Genomic DNA, 10,742 nt, shown 5'->3' on the forward strand with positions numbered 1-10,742 from the left:
TAGTGTAATTCTAAATGTAAAATATTGTAAAAACTTTATAAAATTTTAAAAACATAAAGGGAAAAAAATGTTAATATATAGGTTAACAGTTCCCATACTATTATAATAAATTGTAAAAGATCTAACCAGACATTTCATATTATTTTACAACAAAATACTGTTAATTGTACAGTTTTTAGAAGTAAAATCAATATATCTTTTAAAAACCATCAAAAACTGCAAACTGATATTCCAAGAATTCCCTGCGTGACACTCGAAATTTGAAAGAGTCTTGTTTAAATAATCATGTTCCTTAAAAGTTTTTGTTATCAGTTATGTACATTTGGGTTTAATGGTACATCTTCTGTTGTTTAATTAATGTTTATTACATCATTTTAGTGTTGTGTGTCATTCTAGCAACCACTGCTGCCAAAGTTATTTTCTGAAAAAGCTATGGAGTTTTTTTTATAGTGTAGCTGTGCAAAATGGCTCTATATCATCACAGATGTGATTCTGATATGAACCCATGACACATGGCTACTTGTGTGATATTGCCGTTTTACAAAAGTTTGACAACACACGTATGTAAATAAATAGGAGTTTCTTAAAAAAAAAAACTACTTCCTTCTGATACTAATTTAAATCTCAGGTTGACAGTTTATCAGAAGATCACAAGCCTCTATTACTAAATAGAAAAGTCACTTCAGAATTAGCAAAGTGAATGTTGGTCTGCTTCACTCAAGTGAACAGCTTATTGTGTTATGCAGAGTGTTATGAGAGAGAGATGTACTGAGCTGACGCCTGCATCTAATACAGCATTGATTCTTCTGTCCAGTCTCATATTCACAATAAAACATCAGTTTGAATGTCCACTGAAGAAAGAGTTATCTTTGTTGTAGGATGCTCAGCTGTTAAGAGGATTTCCCATTATAATGCTGTTCAATGCATTTGTTGGTTGCATCCTACAAGGTGTTGCTGAAAGTTAAAAAAAAATGTCCTTGTTTGCAATTTCAGTCTCTTTTATATTATTATTATTATTATTATTATTATTATTATTATATGGGCAGATGCAGAAGGGTTTGGTAAAGTTTATTTTAGCCTAAAAAATGGTTTCACTTTTAATATCAGTGTCTTCATATTTTGGATAGTATATAGTAAGTTATATATTTAGTGCAAATCATATTTCTGACCTACAATGGAGGGCAGCTACAGAAAGGCATGCTGAAGAGATGTTTTCACTGAATCCATTTAAAAGAAAGGTAAAATAACAAATGTTAGCTTTGAGGTTTGATCACATGAACATTGCTTCTTCTTGTGGGTTTTTGGTTACTAACTCAAAGGCACCAGTCACTGTGTCTACTACTTCGACTACTGGGGGAAAGGAACCAAAGTCACCGTTTCCTCAGGTAAGATATTGTCGATACTTTCTGTTATTTCAGTTTTATACAATTTTGAAGATCAGGTAAGTGGTCTTGACACAAAATAACATGCAGTCATATTTACAATTTTTGTCTTTGCTAATAGTGGAAAGGGGACGTCGGTAATCGTAAACAATATCGAGTAAAACTCTCAGATTAAAGAAAGTGCGCAGTAAAATTTTTTCAAAACTAGTCGCTTTCATAACGGAGGCCTGTGGCAAGACAGTGTAAATATTCTATTAGGGTTATGGTATGACTCTTATCGTAAATCTTCTCGTTGTGACGAAGCCTTTGACTACTGGGGAAAGGGAACAATGGTGACCGTAACATCAGGTAAGATGTTAGTTTTTTTGTTTAGTTTTTTAGTTAGAGCCAAACTACAATAAATAAATCAATAAATAAATTTAAAAATGCATGTTTAGTAGCAGACTTTTAGTCTACTATAGCCTAGTTAAAGAGAGAGGAGAGAGAGAGAGAGAGAGAGAGAGAGAGAGAGAGAGAGAGAGAGAGAGAAAATAATGGACAATGTTGCATTGGATTGTACAAAGGATTGTAGCTGGATTTGCTGATATATATGTATAAAAAAAATCGTTAGAGTTTTTGTGCGCTGAAGAAATGAAAAGTATCACTGTGACTACGCTTTACTTTGACTACTGGGGGAAAGGCACGTCGGTCACAGTGACATCTGGTAAGAAGAAACATTTAAATCTTTCATAAACATTGACAGGTGTTTTAAATAGATATAGGCTAAAAGGAAAACTAAATGTACACACCGCTTGTCCGTTTTACAAGAATGAAAGTTAGACTGAATTAAAAGGATAAATAGTTGAATTTGTGGCTTCGGAAAATAAATAAAAGTGAAATAATAGCAATTTTTGTACAATATCCATGGCTAAAACTGTCAGTGTGACAATGCTTTTGACTACTGGGGGAAAGGAACCATGGTCACTGTCTCGTCAGGTAAGAAAAACCTTCTAAACAAAATCTGTTTTAAGTACGAACAATTGTGACAGGTAGGCTAATTTTGCAAAAAGTTGTTTTTATATTTAAGAAATATTTAAATGGCTATTTACTCTACGATTCGCACAAATTCGTATTTAAGTCAGGACATGCCTTTAGGGTTTTGCTAGTTTTGCTGATTCACATTCATTTTGAATAATTAATTTTACAAAATTTGATGTGTACACGCATTCAGATAAAACAACGAATCGGCTACAGGTAATTTAACCGATACTGGGCATTTTTGAGTTCATTTTTATACTGCATTGTAACATTAAAATAATATCGTGTAACTGGGCTTTCGACTACTGGGGACGCGGCACCAAAGTCACCGTTACAAACAGTAAGATTTTATTATTAATTGCAAGGACAGTTGTATCGTAAAATAAGACAAAATTTCACATATATGTATTATTATTTACAGTTTTATTATTATATCTTAAGAGTTTTCTTCTATGATTGTTGTCAAATGAATGTCATTCCATTAGAAAATGTTAAAGACTATGGCTACATCATTTTATAATGTTTCGTTGTATAGCTGCTAAAAACGAATAAAAATCTATAACAGTATTGTCAAACGACTGCTTTAACTGTTCGTTCTTCTCGCAAGTGTTGTCAGTCTGTACAAATATTAGAAGCTGAAAACAGCTAAATATGACTAAATAACAAAACGGCAACGTTTAAACTTATAACACTGCTATGACCACTACTTGTTATATTTCAAAATAATAAATTGAATTCCACTATTACTAAGAAAATACAATTTCTAAAATACAAATTCAGTTCTAAATAAATAAATAGCTTAAGCAAAACACCGGCGTATCTAAATATGGTCTTAGGTCGATAGGCCTACCCAACCATATTTAATATCCTAAATAATTACAAATTGATTTAGGCTAATTATCTCTTTTCGAATTACTCCAAAGTTCAATGACACAATATTGATAGGCTATATTTATGAATTTTTGAAAGGCTGGGATTGTTTTCATTTGTTCGTTCGGGTCAGGCTTTATTTTAAGGTTCAATTATCGCTATTAACAAACCCTTATGACTTGTGCCTTAATTATACTCATAATTTGCTGCTTATTTATAGTTAGTAAGGTAGCTGTCAAGTTTAGGTATTGTGTCGGGTTATGGGATGTGGAATATCGTCATGCAGAATTTGTGCTTTATAGCCTAGGCCTACTAATAAACAGTCAATAGCCTATGTTAATAATAGGCATGATAATAAACAAGTTAATAGTGAGAATTGGTTCCTATACTAAAGTGTTTGTTTTAACTTACACATTTGATAGGTTATGTGAACTGATTCTTTAGAAACTTAATGAAAAGTAATCATGCATCAAAATTTCCAGTAATAAATTAGTTTAGATAAATAGGCTATAAAGGGCTACTACTACTATAGCACTTTATTTATTACAGCATCCAAGAAAAAAAAAAAAAAAATTATTTCACCTAATTCGAAAGATGTTGTTTTATTATGCGACTCCTCGAAATGCTTGATTCTATTTGGTAAATCGAGTATTCAGCGTCTAAAACTATAAAATTCCAGGGCAACACTAATAACATTTTGCTCATCCGGGAAACCTGTTTCAAAAAATATGTGCACTCCGGCCTCCACAATTTCAATCAATATTTAATATCCATGTAGAAGCCTTGCATAGCTACTTATTTGTTAACTAGGCCTTGTGTGCGGCACAACATATAGATGACCTGCAAAGTTAAAAGCCACAGGAAGATCGGGACATCGAAGACTCGGGACTTTCTTCTTGCGTAAAACCAGTTAATATCCATCGTTTTGTTTTATGTTACGTTATTTTATAATCTGTTAAATTTTATTTTTTTGTTATATTTTATTCATTAAACCCATCCTTCAAGTCATTAATTTGAAATGTAGTCTAGCTGTCTAATAGTGTTCATATGTACTACATTACATTATATGTGTATTGTCTGAGAACGATGCATTGTCTCTACAGCTGAATCATCTCCACCAAAGTCAATCTTCGCCATGTCCCATTGTACTCCTGATTCTGCTGGGTTCGTCACCATCGGCTGCATGGCAAGAGGTTTCTCACCTGCGGACTCGCTTACTTTTAAATGGACGGATTATGCTAAGAAAGAGTTGAGTGATGTCGTGCAGTATCCAGCATTCGGGAGTGGTGAAGAATATACCAAAGTCAGCCATATGCGCGTGAGAAAAAGCGATTGGAATCCTCAGAAACCTTACAATTGCGAAGCTTCAAATTCCAAAGGCACAAAAGAATCCCCTGTTGCTCCAGGTAAGTTAAAAAAAAAAAATCTAACATTTCACATTAGCTACTTCCAGCTCTCTATTGTATCTTACTGTTGGATTCGGAAATATGCAATGACATATGAGACCATATGAGAAATGTTATACAACATTTAACAATGGCGTTAAAACTCAACTACAAGAGCATTTTATTTGCTTGATAAAAAAGTTTTCTTTTGCTTTTCAAGTACTCTCTGCTTTGTCGTCGATACCCCCCCCCCCCCCACCACCACCACCACCACCACCACCACACACATATGTCAACCTACAAATGTGTACTTAAGTTTGCAAAATATCGTATGTCTTCCACAGTTTCACTGGATGTAATCGTTGTTTTAATTGCAGGTCCAAGAAAACCAACCCTGAGCTTGGTTCCTGTCACAACACTAAAAAGTACATCTTTCATGTGTGCTGTTGAAGATTTCTACCCCCCAAAACGACCTCTTGGTACAATGGAAAAATAAATGATACAAACAGCAGGAGGCAGCTAAAAACTGGAAAGTAAATCTAATGAGCAAGGTTATTATAACGGATACAGTTTTTATGAAGTCAGCAGTGAGAATTTGGATGTGAATACTCAGTATACCTGTGAGGTCACACACCAGGGAAAACAGTTTAACACGATGGCAAACTTCAAATTCACACAAAGATAAACTCCTTAAAACTGATCCCAATTTGCAGAGATACAGTACACATATATTAGATATTTATATCACAGATGACACCAAATTTACACATTTAGTAACATTGACTTTCTTTCTCCCTTGTAGCTAAATTGTCACTGACAATGAAGCCACCAATTCAGAGAGAACTATTTGTTAATGATAAAATTGTCTTGCAAGCTGTTGTTTCTGGAGATGTAAAAAAATACAGTGCAAAATACTTTCAGTATCATGTAAAGTGAAGGATGAACGTGTGCCCAAAGAGAATATCACAGCAGGGATTGCTGAATTTTCTAATGACACTTCACAATTTAACAGAATTCACAATGTCACTGTTGATACAAAGAAATGGTTTGATGGTGAAATGGTCACCTGCACCATCCGTGACACAAATAATAACAGAGACATCCAGCAGGAGATCCGTTTTGAAAAAGGAGGTAAGTCAGTGTAAAACTCTATGTGTAATTATGATAGATGCTTATAATTTAATTGCCTGGCAAAAAAATAAATAAAATAAAATAGAATATTGCCTTTAAGCACATTTGAAATTCTTTCTGTCAAAAAGATTAGACTGTTTTGATATACTATTGTTATTTATTATTGTGTGATTTTTCTGTTTTGTTCAATGAACCTTTATTACTTCCTCCAATTCAGATGGAAATAAGCCCACTGTTACCATTTACAAACCAGATAAAGTCACAGATCATATCTCTCATGTGTGTGTGAGGTCACCAGCCTTAAACCCAGCGATGTCTATGTAATGTGGAAAGTGGGTAATGACCCTTACATAGAGGGCAGAACCAGTGCTCGCATCAAAACAAGAGTACGAACATCCCAGAACCACCATCACCTGCGTAGAAGAGAAGAGTATGAAAAGCTCAGCACCACCATCAGCTGTGCAGTCATTCACGCCAACATGAACAATAGAAGTGCCTCCATTACAAGAGTCAACAAGCCAAAGTAAACAGCCAGAATTTCCATGTGATTAATGTCTAAGCACTTAATCTGCTGTTCTACGTTTCCTTGCTTTTGTCCCGTTGCTCACTTGTTATGTTGATTATGTATCTTTGATGTTGTTTTTTGTGCATATTTCTGTCTGTATCACTTTACTGCATGGGTCAAACATCAAAGTCAAAATACACTCATGACTATATGTTTAATTTGATATTTACTTACATGTTGCATGTAAGTAAATATGTTCACAAGAAAACATTGTCAGAACATTATCATAGAGCTTTGTTTATGTTTTGTTCTGTGCTTACTGTACTGCTGTTAGTCTATCAATTCCTCTAATATAACATGCCATTTTTTGTGTTGTTTTACAAGCAATAAATATTTGTGTTTGCATGATTTAGTCCAGCTTTCATGTGGTTTTCCTAATCAGAATCTTTGTGTGCTTCTCTTTCTGCTCCTGTTTTTTCTTTCTTTCTTTTTTTCTCAGTATTTAGAGAAATTAGATTTTTTTTGTCTCTGTCTCAAGTTAAGACACTTACTTAATTCTAAAGGTAACCATCAAAGTCACAAGGAATTTTTGACATTTTCAATCAATAAAATATACGGATGGTATATGTGGTGTTTTTAGGTGCACTTGTATTATTAGTATGTCAGTATTCAATACTAAGTTGAAAATAGTATGTTACTTAAAAAGCATACCATAAATGTAATAATATGCTTATATATATATATATATTTATAAAGTGTATGTTCTAATGCACCAACAATGCTTAACAGACAGGACTATAATATAGCGTATGTTTGTCTCTTCAGTGTAAAGTCAGTTGTGTGTGCAAATGAATGTATGTGAGTACACGTATGCAGTACATAAAGACTTTATGTGCTTAGGTGTTTATATAACACTAATAAATAATACTGGACTTTAAATTCAGGATGTATGATTAACGTTCTCATATATGTGTCGCAGCATATAAGCACCATACATATGTGTCCTGTACATGTGTTTTCTTTTTCAGGTGAGCCACCTGAGCCAGAGACAGGCTTTGCTCTGGACTGCAATAAAGATGTTCTTGAGGAGGATGAGTTCAGAAGTCTCTGGTCCACTGCCACCTCATTCATCTTCCTCTTCCTCTTCTCTCTCTGACCTACAGCGCTGTGCTCAGCTTCTTCAAGGTAATCTAATGGTCACTTCATAATATACAGATCATTTTTAAACAAGCACTTTTAGAAACTCTTTTACTTGAGTGTATTATGCATATTGTTGCAGTTATAAACATGCTTCAATTTAACTTGTATTGTGTCTTTAATGTGTTTTAAACTATAGATACATTTCTTCCCAGGTGAAGCAGTGATGATTTGTTAAAAGAACATGTGAAGACTCCAAGGTTTCTTATATGTTTTGTGACTGTAATTAAATGCTACTCTAATCTATTTTCATATCAAAAAGGAATCTCTCTCATTTGCTCTGTCTGTTCCTGTCTTTCTGTAAGTTTGTGTGAAAAACACATTTAGGCTCACTGAGATGGTGAAAACTACATAATTTGCCTCTGTGCACACATTCTTGAAGACACTGACAGATATGTCCTGCGTGTTCACACTCATCAATAAAGTCTTATGTCTGTCAGATCATCTAGATTTTACTCCTTCAAATATTATATCAGCCGCTTACTACATTATCTTGGATTTTCAGTAGATGTCACTATGATATTAGTAGAGCTCTGTCAGAACATACAAAAAACTGTGAGAATATGAGCTATAAAGATATATAGTCATGACCTCAATCTTGATGTGTTTGCTGCTTGTCTAAAAGCATGAGGGCAAAAATCTGTACATTTAGCCGAACTGCTAAATTAAACAAATTAATAAAGTAAACCTTTCAAACTCCGTTGGAATATTTTGAGGAGTGTTATATCTCAAGAAGATCAGAAAAATCTAGATTTTTTTTTTAATTATTATTTTTTTGTTTGTTTAAGTTGTTCAGAAATTAAGATTCAAGAGTCAAACCAGGCAGAAATGACACGTTCCTAGAAAAGCTGGAGTTTAAGGTACTTCTGCAAAATGTTTCATATCACATTTCACAGTGTTTTCGGTTGATGTATTTAAATATTAAATCTCTGGGGATCCACTAGCGCAGATGCACATCTCACATTCAACAGCTGCAACTTGTTGAGCACTCAAGGACATTCTTTTTTTTTTTTTTTTTTTACATAGTCAAACGTTAATAAACTGAACAAACCCATGTGCAGTTTCAAACAAGCTTGATGAATTACAAACAATTCAAAAACAAATGGCCATCCTGTGAAATGTAATATTTATTTACACATCATTCACTCTGTGATCTGATTTAATTGTAACAACATCCTCTATGTGTGAATCCATTAATACTAATGCTCATTAATACACTTAAGATCCATTTTCATTTCAAGCCAACCTCAAAGTTTGTTCACAAACTTTACTTGTTTAGCTTTTGGTCTATCTAAAATGATGCCGCTTGAAACGTGATGAGAATTTGGAGCGTTGCCATAAAACATTACAATTTTTCAATATTAATGTATTTCAAAGTAATTTTGCTTTGCTGATATATGCAAATATGCTGGGCGAGTGTCTCATTTGACTAAGTACTCTCGAAGGAATTTCAGAAGGTCAAAATTAGATCTATTCGAGAGCATCTGTGTATTCAGGTCTCTCTTTCTTCCTCTTTTTTGCTCACACCTGCTGAAGTGAAACTGCATTCATGTTGATGACTAACAATTCTAAGAAAGGTTAAAATTATGTTAAAACTGGAGCCTGCACCAATTTATTAAGCTAGCATCTATCTATCTATCTATCTATCTATCTATCTATCTATCTATTTGTGTAGTATTTTTCTGAAACATACTAGCAATGTGATGACACCAGCAACTTTATAGCAAAGCAATCCAAAGCAACCTAGCAATCCCCCAGAGTACCCTATAGCAACCACATAGCAACACCAAAGCAACCACCCTAAGTACCATAGCAACACCTTAGCAATCACCCCAAGGATCTTAAAGGGGTCATTGGATGCCCATTTTCCACAAAAAAGTACAGATTTACACATTACTGGATGTGGGATACTGACTGAAAGAGACTGGACAGGATCCACAGTTACACTTTTACAGTTTTCTCAATCATTTTGACACGTCTCCAAACTCAGGTCACTGTTCTCAAAACAGTTAACACAGTGTCCTGAAAACTTTCTAATTGTCCAAAACAGATTTTCATTAATTTCATACAAATTACAAATCCATGCAAATAATTTTCTCAAAACAATGTGCACAAAACTCTTAAATGTTTCACAATAGTTAATAAAACCAACCAATACTTTAAAATGTCTGAAAAAAACGTCTTACACAAACAAAAAAACATGTATGTACCATTTGTCCAAACACAACAAACAAAACTGTAATTTGTCATTTGATCAAATTAACATTTTCAATTGGCCCTAAACTGATAACTATTTGGTTAATCATACACTTAACAAAGGAAATGCAGTTTTCCTAATCATTTACAAATTTATCACAATTGCTTTAGAGTAATAATAAAAGGGAACGTATACAAAGAGCAAGAACAAATATGCAAAATAATACAGTTTTTCACAATCGATTTGACACTTTTCTCCAATGCAGTGTACTTGTTCTCAAAACAATTATCACAGCCAACCAAACACAAAATGATCTTAACCAAACTATTCAACTTCACTGCAATTTTTTCTAGTAATGCATTTATTAATAGTAAATGTTAACATCAAATCTATAGGAGTGTTCTCTATTGATTATAAAAACCCATTCAGCTGTAGATGCTCAAATATGCTAATGAATATACATGTTTATTGCAATTCTTCAACAGGGAGTTTTTTTTTATATATATTGTGTATATCTAAATGAAATAAAAATTGTTATCCAACACCTGCCCATGAGAAAAAACTAACTGCACCTTTAAACTTAAAATCTGTTTGTGCCACCTTTAGCAGAAAGAGCTGCAAATAAACTTTTCTGATGACTACAGATCAGTCTTTTACAGCACAGTGGTGGATAAATATATACTTATCTGACTTTTTTAGCTGGTGAAAATACTGGTGTTCTAATAATTTTAGCCACCACTGTATATACACGTGTGTTTTTGCTGTATACATGAATTGTACTGAATTACTGTATTGATCTTGCCTTTCATTTGCATCTGAAAGAGAATTTCATTGCATTTTATCTACACTAAATATTTGCTGCGCTTGCATCATAGAAGAAAAATGTAAGAAGGCTGAATCCATACTTGACAAGCTCTTGTCTCAACATCATCAGCCACAAAGGAAGAAGCCTCAAAAGGAGAGGCCATGATTTTTTTACATGGTCAATTAGGTCAATTCTGATTTCATTTGAAATTCATCTACACCTTCTTCCTCTCCTTCCACCCACTTCTTCTTAC

General features: G+C 33.6%; 1 pseudogene; it reads left to right on the top strand.

Annotated features, from left to right (window-relative positions):
* Positions 1-1,685: 1,685 nt before the first annotated feature.
* Positions 1,686-6,698, top strand: LOC122143881 (annotated as a pseudogene).
* Positions 6,699-10,742: the final 4,044 nt, after the last annotated feature.

Source organism: Cyprinus carpio, unplaced genomic scaffold (assembly GCF_018340385.1).
Source record: "Cyprinus carpio isolate SPL01 unplaced genomic scaffold, ASM1834038v1 S000006530, whole genome shotgun sequence".
Taxonomy (NCBI): domain Eukaryota; kingdom Metazoa; phylum Chordata; class Actinopteri; order Cypriniformes; family Cyprinidae; genus Cyprinus; species Cyprinus carpio.